General features: G+C 36.3%; 1 protein-coding gene across 1 annotated transcript in view; it reads right to left on the reverse strand.

Annotated features, from left to right (window-relative positions):
* Positions 1-15932, reverse strand: part of elfn1b (extracellular leucine-rich repeat and fibronectin type III domain containing 1b) — a 214009-nt gene that overhangs the window by 59985 nt on the left and 138092 nt on the right. The window contains exon 2 of the mRNA XM_022668633.2: positions 6269-6386. The gene's annotated coding sequence lies outside the window, so the exon portion shown is untranslated. The remainder of the gene's footprint in view (positions 1-6268; positions 6387-15932) is intronic.

Here is a 15932-nt window from a genome sequence, read left to right on the forward strand (position 1 = left end):
ATACTAAAACATTATTAATTAGTAATTACAACACACACACAGAAATAGCAACAATCACCTGTCCACATTCATTTACACTGTCAAACCTCAGATCGTTCTGGATACTTTCTTTGTAATTTATTCGTTAGTATACACTACATTATGTTTTTTTTTTTTTGTTATTACTGGATAAATAATTAATCTGCATAGTTTAGAAATAAAAACTTTTTAACAGATATGTTAAAGGGGAACTCTCCATATTATACCACTTCTTACACAAGTTAGAACCGGTCTATGGGCTATAATACAAAGAGATCTCACCAGCTCTATTCTTGCCAGTTTCAGTCTTTTTAAGAAGAAGCTGTTTAAAAGGGCTGTCACTAAACTGTTGCTGGCCACGACCCATGTTTGGACTTGTGTTAAACAGCAAAACATAAACAAGCTAGTTCATCCTTAACTGCAATAGAAGCACAAAAACTCATTATTTAAAAGTATTTACATCCCCCTCATCTGCTGACCTGCCACAGACCTGTACAGATTCCTCCCTCAGACGAAGTCTGCTGGCTAATCCTGTCTGAGGTTCATGACCAAAATGGCATTCCTTCAACTGATTTAGAGGGTTGGGCTCTAAGCTCTGACCTGTGAGATTTGGGTGGGGCATCGACCTGTATCGCTTAAACACCTCACAAGATAATTATTCCCCTGGAAAAACACATCATGATTTAAATACAGCTATCAAATATTATACTACTTATGGAATCTCAGTGTAAAAAAAAAATGTAGTATTTACATTTCTAATTGAGTTGGGGTTGTGAAATAGTGCCACATATTTGGTGGCGAGAGGCGAGAGGCACAGAAAATGAGCCATTTTTCAGGTTCAGTTTGCATTTACAGATGTGGATGTTTTTTTCCTGTGTAATTTTGTTTTATAATGTTCCAATTTCTGGCAGTGAAGCAGAAAAAGTGCAGCTCTCTCTCTCCCTGATTCTCTCTCTCAGTTCATCCCTCTCTCTCTCTCTGTCTCTGTTAAATGTATTCTGCTCTCGGCCGTAGTGGCGCCTGTGACCCAGAAAAGCAGAAAATTGCATCGTAAAGCGTAAAAAGCACAACACAACAAACAGAGCCTTTCAGTGACCGCCGCCGCTGATGTGTGCGGTCCAGACAGACAGGAGCAGACGAGCATGAGCACAGCCAGACGTTCCAATAATGAAGTCCTATTTCACTGCAATTACAGCACACTCTTAAACAAGCCCTCCACCACCGGGGTCTGTACTTCCTGCTGCTTAAAGGAGCGATATGTATCATACAGCGCTACAGAAACAGTGTTTTCCCCCTGCAGTTTTCTTACATTTTCCAGATCAACAAACACATTTTAGTTTTTAAATGAAAATTTCATTCATAAAAAGAAAAATCTATCAAAACTAATCTAGCCCTGTGTGAAAAAGTATTTGTCCCCTAAAACCATGGGCGTGGTAGTGGGGGGAAAAGTGGACCTGACTACCCAGGGCCCGAGTAGGGAGAGGGGCCCATGAAAATCCTGATTTTTTTTTCACTCACTTTCCTTTGTTTACTGGCATGGATAGGGGCCCATTAACATAGAGGGTGTACAGGGCCCAGAATTTGCTGCTACGCCCCTGCCTAAAAGTAAATAACTTGGTTGTGCCACCCTTGGTGGCAACAACTGCAATCAAGCGCTTGGTGATAACTGGCAACAAGTCGTTCTCATCTCTGTGGAGAAATTTAGTTTCACTCTTATTTACAGAATTATTTTAATTCAGACACATTAGAGGATTTTCCAGCATGAACTTCCTGTTTAAGATCATCCACAGCATCTCAATCAGACTTTAACTAGATCCACCAAAACCTTCATTTAGTTTATTTTAAAGCCATTCAGATGTGGATTGGTTTGTGTGCTTTGGATCATTGTCCTGCTGCAGAACCCAAGTACACCTGAGCAGAGGTGGAAGGTAATGAATTACATTTACTCAAGTTACTGTAATTAAGTCGATTTTATGAATAATTTGTAATCTTTAAAGTAGTTTTTAAAACAGGTAATTTTACTTTTACTCAAGTACATTTTGACACAAGTAATTTACTTTGCTACATTGGAAAACTCCCCGTTACTGAATAAAAAATAAAATGCTGGGGAAAAAACAATGTAACTTTTACTCAAAGTACATTTTAAATTGAGTACTTTTTTACTTTTACTCAAGTAGATTTTTAGATGGGTACTTTTACTTTTACTTGAGTAGAATTTTTGCAAAGTAAAGGTACTTTTTTGACCTCTGCACCTGAGCTTGAGGTCATGAACTGATGGTCGGAAATTCTCATGTCTTGTGAAGAGCAGAATTCCTGGTTCCATCTATTACAGCAAGTTGTCTAGCAGCCCCAGACCATCACACACACTACCACCACCATGTTTTACATTCAGTATAATGTTCTTTTTCTGAAATTATGTGTTAGTTTTAAGCCAGATGAAACCTTTCAAAAAGTTCCACTTTTTGCCCAAAGTCCTGAGGAAACTGAAACCAGCTTTCCAAAAATATTTTCAAAAATCACAGTTAATTTACTGGAGAAGGAAAAACCTTTTTGCATAAGGCCAGTTTAATTTTGATAGCTTTTTCTCCTAAACAATCACTTAAAAACTGTTTTTTATATATATTTATGCATGTTATATTTATCTGTTATTAAAATTGGTTTGGTAATCTGAAAAATGAAAATGATAGAAAAACAAAAACAAAAGAAATCTGTAAGGGTCAAATACTTTTTTTTTTACACTGTATTTTGTTTAAAACTAGAAATAACACCTTATCCTCTTGTAAAGTTGCCTTTACATTATACTGTAACTAAAATGAGTAAAGTTTTGCCTTTTTATAAGGACAGAACAGTGTTTGAAGTTCGCAGTTTGTCTGTTCAGTGCAAAATTCTCATTATTTACTGTGCAAAAAAATACACAATAACACAAAATACAAAAATGTTGGATAATCTAGGGCCCTTAAATGATGGTTGTATTTTGGTAGCACCTGGAAGGCTGTGGTGATTTTTCTGCAGTTGCTGCAGTGTGTGTGTTCACTGTGGACCTCTACCTCACTCTGCCTCCAGTCTGGTTATGTCACGTGAGTACGTAGAGTCTGCAGAGTGAAGAGCTCCCTCTGCTGCTGCATATGCAGGAAACGCAGTTTATCACAGCTATTTTAATGCGTTTAGCTTAACTCATATTGTGATAAAAATGGAAATCTCATCTATAGTTAAAAGTCAAAGAGTTTACCTCAGTAAACTGTCTCCTACAGTATGAAGAACTCACCTCTTAATCAAAATGCAGCCCTGATCACACGTTAACACTGTGCTGATGTTTTAAATTTGTGTGTGTGTGTGTGTGTGTGTGTTTGTGTTTTTAATTTCTAAGAGGCTTTTTGCTCTTCCCTTCGTAGATGCATCACTAGGTTCAGAGTTAAATGGGTGAAAAACGAAATGCTTATGAATGTTTATGAATTTGAATTCTATTCACTGTAGCATGAAGCAGATGTTCAGCTCAGTAAACACAGGCCGCTGGGACTGAGAGAGATTTAACTGGAGAAAAGAAAAGCAAGGCGAGTCGTCCTGACAGGGCTGTGTTACACAGTGCCTCACACCCGTGTGTGGTTATGCGTCCACAGGAAAAGATTAGTAAGGGCATTTAGTCAGCAGGAACCTTTACGATTACCGAGCTTAAGAAGCTTTTTAGCGTTGTAGGCTTACCTCACAAACACTATACACTTCATGCATCGGTGTGTGGAGCTGAAGTACAGGTGGGGTGGCCAGTAAACACAATGTTCTACTGCAATATGTAGACATAAAAAAAATAACTCATTGGAAAAACTTCATGGAAAAACTTGGGATGCTGCTCTTGGCCCTACCACTTACCCCTAACCCTTGTTTTCAGGGTAAAATCCTCCCGCTAAGATTTGGGACAACCCTTAAAGCACCCATTATCTCATTATCAGAATGACAGAACTGAAATAAACCAATTTCTTACAGCTATTAAAGAAAGACTGTGGAAGAATGTAAGTTCTCAGTGACGGAGTTGGGGGTTGGGCATCACTGGTATATCACAATGACATTTGTTAATGTACAATAAATAAATAACAATAAATATACAACACTGCCTTAATACCAGGCTACTAGCAGTGGTGCGTAGGTGATCCTGCCGGGCTGAAGTTAACTTTAACTAGTTAACTTTAGGGTTTATTGTATTTCTACAGAAAGGGGGGAGGTGGTGCAGAAATTAATTATTATTGTCCATTTCTTAATTTCTCTGTTCTTTTAGTTTACTTTATTCTTCCATTCCGCCTTAAATGCTGTAGCCCATGCCGTCTGTTGCACCATTTAAGGTGGAACGGGAAAGTTAGCTAAAACTTATGCTATGCTTATGCGTATTGTGAAGAATTCGCACATAAAACATTAAAACTATGGTAATATAGTGCTAATCGTAACAAGGCAACCAATTATATTGTGGGTTTCTTTGGTCGCTTGTTCCGCCATCTTACCAGTGATTCTCCGACCCCTTTATTTGAAATGTACATCTGAAAAATCTCTGTATGAAGGGCTAACAAGCCCTATCCCTTCCCAAGTATCGGGACAGCCCAAAACAAAGAGGTAGCAGCAAGGGTTTCTCAAGAATGTCTCTACCAGACTGCAACATTTCTTTTCTCATATCTCAGCTTGTATCCAGGCATGATTTAACAAGTTACCATATTTTTAACAGGTTTACCATATAAACTATAAGATGCTCCGTATTATAAGGTGCACTATCTGTAAACGTCTATTTTCTGGTCTTTTTTCACACATAAGGTGCGCCGGATAAGGTGCGACACTAGTAAGGAACAGGGGTGTCGCCATATTTTCCTTCTACTCCGGCAAGTCTCACTGCTGGGTGCTGGTGGGTAACTTGAGTTAAGTTAAGTAAACAAAACTGTAATCCTTGTAAAAAAAAAGCGCTGGATATTAATCTACACAAATTTCTTTCCTGAAAACTTTTTTTATTTTGGTGAATAAAGTGCTTCTGTTTATTTGCAGTAAGCTTAGATTTCCAAGTTTTCACTAAGACTATCCTTAGTTAGTGGATATGGGCGGCACGGTGGCTTAGTGGTTAGCACGTTCGCCTCCCAGTACTGGGGTCTTGCGTTCAAGTCCCTATCTGGGTGGAGTTTCCATGTTCTCCCCGTGTCTGCGTGGGTTTCCTCCCACAGTCCAAAACATGGAGATCAGGTGAATTGGATACTCTAAATTGTCCAGAAACATTGATTACTCTAAATTGATCTGTTGTGTATGTGTAAAGTGTATGGTATGTGTATGTGTAAATGTGTGTATGAATGTGTGCCCAGATATGGATTGGCACTCACTGGGTAAATGTTGTAGTGCTGGATGCAGTCCTCCTCCAGGTGGACAGTGGTTTCCGGTTGAGAGTACGCTGTGCGCTATTGGCTGCTGTTTTTCACCCTTGTGTGGATGAGTGTTGATGTGTAATGTGCTTGTGTGTAAAACGTGTTAATTGTAAAGCGTCCTTGGGTTTCTAGAAAGGCTAAAACTGCTCCAGTCTCTGTGCTAAAAAGACTAAACTGAAACTCCTGTATAATACGGTACAAGAGCCCCTTCTCAATTGTAAAGTTTTCCTGAAGTAGACATATCATTTTGCTTTAATATTGTAATTATTTACATAATAATAATATATGATTATATTCACACAGTTTTATTCCATTTAATTCCATTCCATTTATTCCTGTTTCTTCTCTCTGGTTCGTTATTTATATGTACTGTATCTATGCTACATATATTAGGTCATTATGTTATTAAGTGTCAAATATAATATACACACACACACACACACACACACACACACACACACACACTCAGCACTGAGTATCCAGATTTCAGTTACGCCCCGATAATAAATTTATAAACTCAATACAAAAAAATAGTAAGTAAATTAGTATTAACTAAATAAATGATAAATTGTTTTAAAACATTCATGCTTGATTCCTTTTCATGCAAAATGAAATATCTGGTATTAAACTATGACATAAGTTTTAAAAGCATTTGTACGGCGAAAAACAGATGAGTTACATCTGCTCTTGTGGTTTTAATGAAAGCAGTCAGTCATGCACTCGATCCACTGCAGAAAAACTAGACCTAAATATTGCATTCCTAAATATATTTTAGCATCATCAAAGTCAAATCTCCCAGTACATGTGTATGTAAATCAAGTCAACATCCAGTGGAGCATTTAAAGGAAGCTCTAATCTCAACTTACTGGTTTTTGAGTAAGTTAGCTCAGATGATGTTCTTGCGTTCTGGACTCGTTCTTCTTTGTATCCGCAGATGCCCTAATTCATCTCCAGCCAGCGTACATTCCAGTCTAGTGGATTAATCTGTTAGAAAAAGAAATAAGAAATACGTTAATTCTTCAGTCAGACACACTTTTGGGTAATAAAATTAGTTTATATTGTTGCTGTATCACCAAAAATAGCAACTTATTATTATGAATTAATGATTTTGGAGCATTTCTCCAGTTCTCTATTGGTACATTCAGGATTAAAGTTGGGAGACAACTATCAGATTCAGCTTATGTCAAAAGAGAAAAAGTGATGCAAGGTTTCTCTTAGGACTGAATAATGGAATTAGGACTGGACTACAGTTTGCAGCTAAACCACACAGAGAAAAAATAAAAGTGTTTTAGTTGAGACCATTGTCACAAAGAATTACATAATGTGTTTAATGAAACTTTTATAAAAGTATTTGTATTAGGAGTGTCACAATTCCTTAAATCCTCGATTCGATTTTATTTCCGATTTTAGGGTCACGATTCGATTCGATTCTCGAATTTCTTTTTTTTTTTTTACAGCAGAGAGGCCTATGCCAGTTTTAGATTAGTCTATGGTCAGTCATTGGTTTGATTCATCAAATTTACAATATCTTATTTCAAAAGATAGGCTTGATAAATTTCTTCCTAAATTTCCTTCGGAATAAATAAAGTATCTATCTATCTATCTATCTATCTATCTATCTATCTATCTATCTATCTATCTATCTATCTATCTATCTATCTATCTATCTATCTATCTATCTATCTATCTGATATAAGTGATGCAAAGTGATACAAGTGATCTGTAATACACCACATTTAAATGATTTAATTAAGATATATATGTAACGCCATCTAGTGGCTTTTTTTGGTAGCAGCAGTGTGCTCTATTAAAACAGCAATGTGCAACATAACAAAATAAATAATAAAAAATACAGGAACAGTCATGTACAAAATAATAGAACAATTAGAGCCTTAACAAATTGAACTCTATCCTACTATAACAGTTAAACATGAAAAAATAAGACTTTAGGACTTTTTCGGTCCCTGAGAATGACGAGTTTTTTTCTTTAATAAAGATATATTATTAACTGTATCTGAGAGAAAGATGATCCTTAAGGTACCAAAACTATTAACATATTTGAGGCTAGACAAAACAACTGTTATTTTTATATTTTTAAGTTTTTCTTTAAGAAGATGAGAATGTGCACATTCTCTGGAGAAAGAGCTGCTCTTTCAGCTACAGTGTGCTGCACCGTTTACGGGAGGAATCGATCGAGGCTCGAGACCATGATATAATTTCGATCGATTTCGATGAAATATCGAAATCTTCACACCCCTACTTTGTATATATGTTTATTATATTTTGCAAAAAAGTTGTTCTATTGTCATAATATGATCAAGGCCACATATTGCCATTTGGCAACTGGCAGTCCAGTGATAGACACCCTTATTCACCCTCCTCACTAACAGAAGAGTCCAGTAAACCCACCACAACCCAACTGAACAAACTCCATAAACACACATATATACACACATATACACCCCCCCCCCTCCCCAAAACACCCCTCAGTAATACAAATATAACAAATAACATAACAATTACAATAATCCCATCAAACCAAAAAGAATTGAGAGCTTCCCAAAAGCCAACAAAATAAATGAGTTCTAGTCTAGTTATAAAACTCTTTTTTTTTAACAGACTCAGATAACGGTCAGACTTTGTTTACTTCTGTAAGAAAAACCTGAAAAACAGCTGATACGTTTTATTAGGCAGAGGATTTTCAAAAACATATAAATCATACTTTGGTTTATGGCTTTCCTGCTGTGTTTTCTACTGGGTATTACAGAGATCTAAGGTCACAGTCAGGGATTTACAGACAATAAAGTAGCAGAGATTTATTTAAACCTGAGGAGAAGCAGCTCTAAAGAAACACTTTAAAGTTCTAAATGGCTTTATCTGTAAAGTGAGAGTGGGGAGTGAGAGACTCTTACACAAGACAAATGCGTTTTAATTAAAAGTAAAAACGTTTTCAAGCATCCAGGTCATTCAGTTTTCTAGGAGTAGTAAATCAAGATGAGTGGACTTGTGGTTTAATCTGGGAGATGTTTTGAACACTTATTAAAAGAGCTGCATCTCATCTTTTCATCAGTTTCTTTTCATTTTAGTTGAAAATACCCTTTAAATGATTGATCATGATGAAGCTCTGAAGGATCAGAGGATGAGTTAATTGTAAACTGATAATGTCATTTAGAAGGTTTAGAAATACAATCAAACCCAAACCAAAAAAATATTGGAACAGTTTACACAATGTAAATCTGGGAAAAATTAAGTGTTTCTTACATTTACTTCGACTTTTATTTGATTGCGGACTCTATAAACCCAAGATATTTCATGTTTTATCTGCTTAACATAATATACATTAAGCCTGTAATTCAGGCTTCCACCACAATCATTTTAAACAGGTGATTGTAATTATAATTTAATTCAACAATTTGATTCTGGGTGTTTTTATGACCAGAATTAAACAGGGGATCCCCATTTTGTCAACAACTGGATATGTAATATTTCCCATTATACAGTGCAGTACATTCAACAAGAACTAATCGAACCACATAGAGAAAGAATTATCTTATGAACATAGTTACATTTTCAAAATGACAATGCAAAACCACATACGGCACAAATTTATATCTGCAGTCTTGTGCCCAAAAGAGGATGTGTGGAGAATGTAACAAAAACAAACAAAAACAGAAAAACGATGTCCAATACATTAACACGCACATTTAGACTTTAAGTGTTTGCAGAAAGAATGGAACAATAAAAACACTTTAAACTTCTATTCTTGATATTCTTGCTTTAAATGTTTTTTTATGGTACGGGGAAAAAATCTCTTGGACAAATTAAACCAAGAGTGAAGTAAATATGGGGAAAGAAAAGTCAGGGTTCATACCACATCAACACCACATCAACACCACATCAACACCACATCAACACCACATCAACACCACATCAAATGCCAAACATGTTGAATGTAGTTTGTATATAAGTTTGGTTGCCATGGTTACTATGTACCGCACTGTATTGCGTCTAGTACAGGAAGCGTCTAGTACTAACTATGAGATGGTTGCTGCAGCTGATCTGCTCAGTTAGCCAGTTAGCATCACAATGCTAACCAGACTGCCAGCCTGACCCCCATCCCTACAGCATCAACATAGCCTTAAACACCGGCTACCAGCTACTGCAACACCTGACCCAGAACTGAATGCACTGTTCATGCTTTAGGTGAAGAGGGAGCTATTCAGAGGGGGAATAATCAATTCGCTGCTTTAAGAGACAGAATATAATAAAAGTGAATGAGGTCATTTTTTTAGAATTGTGACTCAAATTATTGTATCTCCGTAACTGTTGTTAAAAGTGTGTATTTTATTTAGTGCACATCAGTGCTGATGCCAGTCTTTATTCTGAATCTGCTGCACCTAAAATAATGATGATTAATAATTAATTAATGGTAAAACTAGTTAAATCTCCACGTTTAGAGTTATATGTGAGGGTAAACTTACAGATTTATTTTTTAAAGACCACAGTTGATTGTTCAGTCATTATATAAAAACAAATCATTTTATTCAAGAAGGCAGATATAATGGTTAAAAAATACTGTACACTATATAAACTAAAGATTAATATTTATATTACTCTGTAGTGACTACTGGAGGTAATACTACATTAGGTGACCAGATTAATTAACTAATTGTTTAATGCAAAGTAACTATGTCAAGTTAACTAGCTGATTCATTAACACACAATGCAATTAGACTTTTGTCTAGTTAGATAGCTGTTACTACTGAACAGGTCACTATTAACTCATATCATCATTATATTTCCCCTCCTGAGAGATTAGACAGGAGCCGTCACTGTCTAGAGATTTGCCTTTATCTCAGGAATACAGAATTTAAATAATACAGTACCTAAGAAATATTTTAGGAATACAGTAAATTACTGCAGTGTTTCTGTAGTTATCTGATCATTAGTATCTGACTTTACTCTGTGGTTGTGGTCTGTGTTTAAACATGTTCTCAGTTATTAATATTAGGAAATGCAGAGGCGGATGAGTTCCTACAGAGCTTTATTTAACTGACGGGAAGTCATCAAATTCTCTTTGCTTTAGTCAAACAGAAAGTCAAACAGAGAGAGAGAGAGTGGGAGAGAGAGAGAGAGAGAGAGAGAGAGTGGGAGAGAGAGAGAGAGAGAGAGAGAGAGAGAGAGAGAGTGGGAGAGAGAGAGAGAGAGAGAGAGAGAGAGGGAGCTGTATCAGTCACCAAACCCCAGCCTCATTTTGAGAGACCCTTTAATAATTGATGGGATTTGAATAAAGAGCAGCAGAATGAATTATGAATTTAAATAATCTATAATAATAAATTTCAGCTTCTACTCTTCCCTTTATTGTAGAGTGGACACAGAGAATAGATGAGTGTGTGTGGGTGGGGGGGTGTGGTTGTGTGGCGTCGGCTCTGCTGAGACTGGAAATCTGACAGAAACTACAGAAGAGAGATAGAAACTCAAACACTAAATCTTTCTTTTCAACTTGTCAATTCCTTTTTTTAATCGAAACATTATTTATTCACGAACTGAGTTGAATATCAAGTGGGACCACAAAAAGCACCTATCAAAATCCAACAACCACCTCAAACACCAGGAAAGTACTTTGTAACCCTCTAGCAACTACAGTATCTCACAAAAGAGAGTACACCCCTCACATTTTTATTAATATTTTATTATATATGTTTATGGGACGACACTGAAGAGATGACACTTTGATAAAGTGTAAAGTAGTCAGTGTTCAGCTTACAGCTCTGCCCTCAAAAAACACACCGGGGAGGGAAAATGGGAGTTTGAAACACATACACAGCCCTATAAATGTAGCTGTATGTATAAATGTAGCTCTTGTTCATGAATACAGTCAGCGCCTTACAACTATGCACCAAAATCCAAAATAAACATATCCCTCATATTTTTAAAATATTTTACTAAATCTTTTTTTGGAACAACACTGAAAATACCATATAAGACTTTGATACAGTGTAAAATAGTTAGTGTACAGCTTGGATAACAGTTTCATTTTGCTGTGCCCTCAAAATAACTCAACACACAGCCAATAATGTCTAAACCACTGGAAACAAAAGTGAAAATTACCAAATTGTTCCCAAACTGTCAAAATTGTGTGTGGCCACCTTCCTGGCCATGGAGTTCACTAGAGCTTCACTAGAGGTTTCAACTGGAGTTCTCTTCCACTCCTCCATGACAAAATCATGGATATTAGAGACAATCTGCTCCTTTACGACCAATTTGAGGATGCCCCAGAGGTGCTCAACCGGGATTAGGTTTACATATGTTGAGTCATTTTAAGGACAGAGTAAATTTACACTGTTATACTGAAGCTGAACACTGACTACTTTACACTGCATCAAAGTGTCATATCTTCAGTGTCGTCCCATGAAAAGTTATAATACAATATTAAAAAATATGAGGGGTGTGCTCACTTTTGTAAAATGCTGTTTATAATATAGTAACCACTCAGCAACACCATCATAACCACTTTGGGTACCTTGGCAACCACTTTCCAGCTAACTGACACCAACTACAAGTACCCTAGCAACAGCTAAGCAACCGCCTAATACTCACTCTCAATACCACTGTAATAATCTAGCAAAGAAAGCTAAGACTGTACAGAAGCCATCTGTGATACCATCTGTGATTAGCCACATCAACATCTATAAAAAATATTTAATAGCCCCACAGCAGACACACAATATACTGTATTTTTCACACTATAAGGCTATTTTCTGGACTATTTTCACACTTTAATCTCCCGCGATTTAAGGCACATTATACAATATTAGAAAACAACAGGGGTGTCGTTATGTTTTCCTTCTAAATATTTAGCTTAGCTTCTCACCACCACCCAGCAGAGTGTAAACTAAACTGTAATTCTAAAAAACTTTTTAAAAATCTTATAAAGTTAATTGAGTGCTGGATGTTTCTCTACACAGATTTCTCTCCTAAAAACTGTTTATTTGGGTGAGTAAAAAAACTTCTGTTTATTTACAGTAAGCTTACATTTATGTAAACCAGGGCAATATTAGCTACTGGTTCATCGGTAAACACGCAGACTACTCTAGCGCTTAGTGTGCATAGCAGGTAATGCTAATGCTGCTCCAGCAGTGCTAGCCGGGGTTAGCAGCAGGCTACCAATAATACTCACCTCTGAACAGCAAAAGAGCTAGCGCTTAGTTAGCAGGCAATGCTAACCGGCAGTGCTAACCAGGGTTAGGCCACAAGCCGATTATACTCACCTTTGAATGGCAAACAAGCTAGCACTTAGCACTGTTAGCAGCTAATGCTAATACTGCTGAAGAACTAAACTAAAACTCCTGTTAAACTCTGTACTTCAGCAGAGTGGCTTTACTGCTCCTCAATACCTGACTGGTAAAACACGTAAGTCACAAATAAAGTGCACTGGATTATAAGGTGCACTGACAATTTTGGAAGGATTTTAAATGTGCCTTATAGTGCAAAAAAAAGGTACTGCAACAGTAACTGCTTAGCAACACCTAACCTATTAACCACCTCAGATACCTTAGCCACTGGTATGTCGCGATCTGAAAACAAAACAAAGTCATTGATCATCTATCAGTCTGAAAAAGGTTACAAAGTCATTTCTATGGATTTAGGACTCCAGAGAACCACAGTGATTCACTATTATTATTCACTAATGGAGAAAACATGGAACACAGGTGAAGCTTCACAGGAGTGACCGGCCGACCGAAATTACTCCAAAAGAGCATGATTGTTAATGAATTAATAATAAAAAAGAGACAAGATACAAAATTGTATCAGTGGGGGAGAAAACCCTGAAAAAAACTCACAAAAACACAAATTACATTTACGGAAAAACATCTTGATGATCCTCAGGACTGATAGGGCCAGGTTGGTTTGATATTTTTTTCCCTAATAAATTAAATGATCATGTATTAACTGATTTTAATATTTACACAAGTTATCTTCTATTGTTAATCTGAAAAATGTAAGTGTGATAACGCAAAAAAACAAGACTAAACTAAATCTATCAAAATCTGTAGGGTGTAAATACCTTTTCAGTATTTATATAAAATTCTTTATTTAAGAGTCGAGTATACATTTCTGTAGGTTCACTTGAAAGTAGAATCAGCTGCTGAGATTCACATGCTTGAGTTGAAGCTCCAGGGAGGGAAAAGGAAATGAAGTGATGGAGAGTTTCATTTCTTTAGTCCCAAATGCACCAAATCAGGGATCAAACAGATATATACATAACTATATATATATATATATATATATATATATATATGAATGAAAGCTCCCTATTAAGACTCAACATATAAACTTGCTGCTCTGAGCCCTCAAAGCTCACGGCCAGTGAAAATCCATTCACGTGACTTCCCCAAGCCCCCTGACATGCTATATGAAAAAAAAACCTGATTGAGAGACATCTGAGTGAGTTTGAACGCTGAGCTCTTTCTGAGTGAAGGAGTGAGACTTTGAAATTTGACATGAAATTTTCTGCTTTAGCAACGACACTGTGTGTTTCTGAGATCTCAGCATCAAACTACCTCCAGAGTTTTTGATATTCAGGAGATTGTTGGTGGAGTGTTTTGTTTCTATGCAGCAACCACCCAAATCAGAGAATACTGACTAATAGGAGTTTGAACCTTTATAAACCCATGATACATTGGTCAACTAGCAACCACCTGGGATATCACATCAACCACTTAGCAATATCTTATCAACCATCTGGAACAACATTAAATCTATTCAATCGATGACCTACTGCTCTGGAAAAAGTAAGATACCACTTAAAAATGATGAGTTTCTTTGATTTTATCAAATTGAAAACCTCTGGAATATAATCAAGAGGAAGATGGATGATCTCAAGCCATCTATTTTTTTACACCAGCAGTAAAGCAGCATAAAGTTATCCAAAAGCAGTGTGTAAAACTGGTGGAGGAGAACATGATGCCATGATGCATGAAACCAGGGTGCTGATGTAAAAACCAGGATTATTGCACCAAATATTGATTTCTGAACTCTTAAAACTTTATGAATATGAACTTGTTTTCTTTGCATTATTTAAAGTTATTTCAGCCATGTCTCATTCATTTTCTGCTAATAAATGCTCTAAATGACAATATTTTAATTTAGGATTTGGGAGAAATGTTGTCTGTAGTTTATTAAATTAAACAACAATGTTCATTTTTACTCAAACATAAACCTATTAATAGCAAAATCAGAGAAACTGATTCAGAAACTGAATTGCTCTCTTCGTTTTTTTCCAGAGCTGTATTTTAAAACACCCTCTGCAGCTCTTAAATCTTTGTTGTTTATGTGCTCATTAGATCAGGTGTAAGTGTTGAGATCAGAGAAAGCAGAGCTCTGTGCAGGATGGACTTCAGGTCTTCAGGTTCAGGGTGTACACACATTAGTCCAGTAGCAGTGCTGTACGACCCAGACAATCTGCTTATTTCGTTTTCTCATCTAATGCCTTTATTACTGCACTACTTCACCTGTCAGACCTTTACTTCTTCTCTTCACTGCTGAAACTGTAACTTAGTCTAGTGTTAATGTTGCCATGTGGGTCAGACGAACCTGACTATTCCTGTAGCAGTTTTCTCCAGTTTACAAGAGTTTTTTGAAGGTGTAGGAAACAGTACTCACTGCTCTCTGGCTTCATCTGTTATTTCTCTAAAGAAAAGACGTTTGCATTTAATAGATACAGAGTTCTCTCTGTAAGAATGTAAATGCTGCAGTAATGCAATCTGTTCCAGCACTGTTTTACTACAGACAAAGGCTTTGCAAATCAATATTTTTTTATCTATTTCAGAATCTCAGTTTATTTCCATTGTTATTTACCTGCTAAAAATTACCCCCTCTTTTTTTAAACAATATATGATTTTTATGACAGCGAAAACTTAATGTGCCCTCAAAATAACACAACACAATTAATGTACTTGATTTCTTATTACATTATTTACAATTACCATATTTTTCGCACTATAAGGTACATTTAAAATCATTTTAATTGTCCTAAAAAATTACATTTTCCTTTATAATCTGGCACATCCTATGCATGAATTTTTCCAGTCAGGTTGTAAGGAGTCACTTAAGCTGAAGTACAGCGTTATACAGGAATCTCAGGGAAGTTTCTACAGCCTGGAGCAGTATTAGCATTAGCCGCTAACCACAGTCTTAAAATCTGTGTAAAATATGTATGAGAGTTTATAAAACAAGAAAATAGACGTTCATTGATATGATGCATCTTATTGTCCAAAATATACTAATAATTCTGTAAACAAGGGAATATAAGAACGTGTCACACTCTAGACTTTGCCTTCATTGCTTTTTTTAAAGAAGTCCATTCATTAATGTGTTTTCTCTTCAGATTTATACAACCAAAAAGATGAAAGACTCTCTCTAGCAACTTTGTAGCTTAAAATTCCATGAAACTTTTATCACTTTCACATTTGGCATTGCTGTTCAGAAGCATCCAGAGAGCTGCTCCCGATCAAACAGATTTATCTG

Source organism: Astyanax mexicanus, chromosome 21 (genome assembly GCF_023375975.1).
Source record: "Astyanax mexicanus isolate ESR-SI-001 chromosome 21, AstMex3_surface, whole genome shotgun sequence".
NCBI classification, from domain to species: Eukaryota; Metazoa; Chordata; class Actinopteri; order Characiformes; family Acestrorhamphidae; genus Astyanax; species Astyanax mexicanus.